General features: G+C 36.3%; 1 pseudogene; it reads right to left on the bottom strand.

The window, feature by feature from the left end:
• Positions 1-955: 955 nt before the first annotated feature.
• Positions 956-3,205, bottom strand: LOC129310694 (squalene monooxygenase SE1-like; annotated as a pseudogene).
• Positions 3,206-3,529: the final 324 nt, after the last annotated feature.

Genomic DNA, 3,529 nt, shown 5'->3' with positions numbered 1-3,529 from the left:
GCTTGGTCTGCTCTGCTCTAGCTTTTCATCCTAGGTTTCACCTTCTGCCTTCATTCTGATGTCGTGTGTAGCTCGATCTGCTCTGCTCTAGTCGAAAAGCCCGATCTAGGGCTTACTTCTTAGACACTGCCCTCTTTCTCGCTCGCTGCCCTAGCTGACTCTAAAAGGGGAGTGAAATGCTGCAAAGTGCCGCGTTTCACTCTCCCTATTTACCAATTAATTTGTTTTTATTTTATATTATAATTTTAAAAAATGCTTTCTTTTTTTTTTACTCTCAATATTTTGAATTATTGAGAGATTGCTTTAAAGATTTGAGCAAGATTTTTTTTTTAAAAAATATAATCCTAAAAAGGATCAAATTTTATTTTTTTATTATATATATATATTAATTTAATTAATTTCTTTTAGTGAACTAAAAGAAATAAAAATTCTAATTATAAGATTAAATTCTAGAAAATTTTATATTTCAAAAATATAATCTTAAGAAAGATTAAATTTTATTTTTGTATTTATATATATATATATATATATATTGAGTTAAATTTATTATTATTTTTATATGCTCAGACAAAATACATTGTTCACAAAAACAACCTTATTGTTTATAATTGTGTTTTATAAAAATAGGGACTGATATTTTAAATAAATAAAGCAATAGCACTTGAGTTACAAAAGTCAAAATTTAAAGATCAAATTTAAAATAAGTCAAAATTTAAAAATTAAATTTTAACTAAGTTAAAATTGTGGAGACTTTTCTTTTTTATTAAATTAATCCTTCATCCCATATCCTATTTAAATGTATTAGCTTTTTCTTTACGGGGAAAGTTATGCTAGTCTTCTCCTGAATGACATTGATAGTTTTGAGTTGAAATGGCATCGGCACATTAAGGAAGGGATCATTAACAATCAAGGGGGACCCGAGGGGGTAAAAACAAAACAAAAAAGGAAAAGAAAATGATATGAAAGGACTTTGATCCTTAACTCATAAGGATAACTAATCATGGCGGTTAAAGATGCATATATGCATCAATGCATACAATTGAATAAAGTGCTCGTGCATGTCTATCATATATACAAACAAGCAAGTAAATGCTTTGTATAGGTATTGTCAGGCGTATATAAGCTTACTTACAAAAGGCAGCTGGGTCAACGGGAATTCTAATTCCCAAACACATCAAAGCCATTAGATAATGCATCACCTATCAAGAGGAGCTCTGTAATAAGCTGGTAAAGTTGCAGCAAAAAACATTTGCCTCACACCTTCAGCCTTGATGATGGGGAATATTATGCCTGATGCACACTGCAACAATTTCTCCAGTGAGAACAACAAACTTGTTATCAAGTCAAAGCGTCATAAAAAAGCAGACTCATCGTGGCTAATGAACTAGAATGGATGGGAAAAGGAGGAGCAGGCAGGAACTCACCCAAATTAATCTGGCTGCCATCCGGATGCGTTCAAAAGAAGGAAATGGGAGGAGCAAACGGCCAACTCCAAAGATTGCGACCGCGAAGAAATGGAGAACTAAACTAAGTGGACGGGGGTTTAGACCAGAGAGTAAAGCCATTGGTCCATTCGAAAAGATGCCTCCAAGGCTCAAGTAATCAAAAGTGGCTTGGCGTAGTTGTTTTCTTGCTTGATCAGGTGAAGCAGAAAACACCTTGTATAGGGCACCTGCCAACGTATTTACAGTGGATGCCACTGGCTGCAACAGGTCATGAATTGCTAGTTGATGGGAACATTAGTGGTTCTGATTTTACTTTCATATTTATATTCATTAGACATTTAACTGTAAGCAGCACAGTGCATGGACCAATTTACAAAATAAAATACATAAAATGCAGAAAGCTGCGTTGCTTGCCTTGCGTGAGATGTAAAAGGATTCAAGATATTTGCACAGAAAAGCTGCATTGTTTAAGTTATGTAATGGCCTGAGAAGGTCGCGGAGCACAACGATATCAGACAGTGCCACTGTCACTCCTCCACCAGTCAAGGGATGCCGCATGTTGAAAGCATCACCCATTAAAAGAGCTCCAGGAGTAGGGAGAGGATGTGCTGGCATGCTTTTGTCAAGCATGGTTCTAATATTTCCCCCATTGACCGCGGATATGAAAGCATCATGAAGCTCTGGTGGAATCTGTGATAAAAATTAACGCAAGGAATGCAGGAAAATGAAGGATAAAACAAATTGAAAATTTTGGCTCTTCCACTGAGGAAAGAAAATATAAAGACTGTAAGTCACAACATACTGCAATTGGACTGTCGATAAAGCACAATTTAAGATACCTGTGGAGCCACTGTATTCTTCAAATAATTGGCCATTTCACCATTTCTGATGGAAGCTTTTGGCCAGGTAAATCAACCAAGCAACGAACCTCAGTGCTGCTGATTGGATAAAGTAAGATCGGGGAGGGATCTGCTAAAATAACATGCCCATGATTTGCAAATGGAAGTAGACAATTTTCCAGGATTAAACCCACAAAACAAGAGGGCACTTCTATCTGGCAAAGGTTAAAGAGAATTAGCTCTTAGGTATATAGGAGCCTCAAAATTAAGTGTACTGACTAATTGGTGTGTGGATAAAAGCATCTTCTGATGTCTCCCTTGTGGCATATTCTTGACTTTCAATGGGGGGAAAAACTTAACATCAAAATATAAAAAGGAAACAAACATTTCTAGCACGGCAATACAACCTCAGGCTGGCAAAGAGACCGACGCAACTTTGAGAAACAGCCATCACACACAATTGTCAAGGGAGCATAAGCTTTATGCTCTGGTCCACCCTAGGTTTTGCACCAGACTCCTTTGACAGTTCCATTTTCCTCAAGCAGGGATGTTACATTGCCTTGTTCCATCCGTACACTAAACGGAAAATAAGTGCAGATGGAAGTGACAAGAATAAGATCATCAAGCCCAAGAATACAAGAAAAAATGCATGGAAAATGAAATATACCAGCTATTGACATCATATATCCCACACAACATTGCTAATAGCAAAACATATCAGTTAGAAAGGGACAAGAAAGATTACTTGGGAAGTTCAGCAGCTTTTTCTCTCATCTTCTGTATAAAACGGCCATTGTGAAAGCTCCTCCCAGCCATATCAGCGTGAAGCTTTTCCAAGGGATAAGAGAGCATAGTTTTTTTTTCCGTCCTTGAAAAGAGCATACCCTAGCACTCTTTGAGCATCAATCTGGTCCACACAATCTGACACAGAAGACAAAAATTTATATCACATCTCAAACATTGTCGATAAAAGATATTTGTATTGATAGCCAACTTAGCCTCCGCCTACCATGAGCTGATAATAATGACAGTGACAGGGTTGAAGATAAATTTGAAGCATGTGTTAAAATATTTTATTTAAATTTGTGTACATTTCTTTCAATTTCAAAAATACATATATGTAATTCACCATTTTGGTACTAATAGAAGCAACTTGTAACCAAGCTGATCACAAGAAAAGATATCAGATTCAACCGAGCACCTTAGTAATCCATACAAAGTTTGTATGCTCCTTTGACCAGTATA

Source organism: Prosopis cineraria, unplaced genomic scaffold (genome assembly GCF_029017545.1).
Source record: "Prosopis cineraria cultivar Desert tree isolate PC_DT_omini unplaced genomic scaffold, ASM2901754v1 PC5, whole genome shotgun sequence".
In the NCBI taxonomy this organism is placed as follows: Eukaryota; Viridiplantae; Streptophyta; class Magnoliopsida; order Fabales; family Fabaceae; genus Prosopis; species Prosopis cineraria.
Note: the sequence above shows the minus strand (reverse complement) of the source record. Positions and strands in the feature narration are given on the sequence as shown.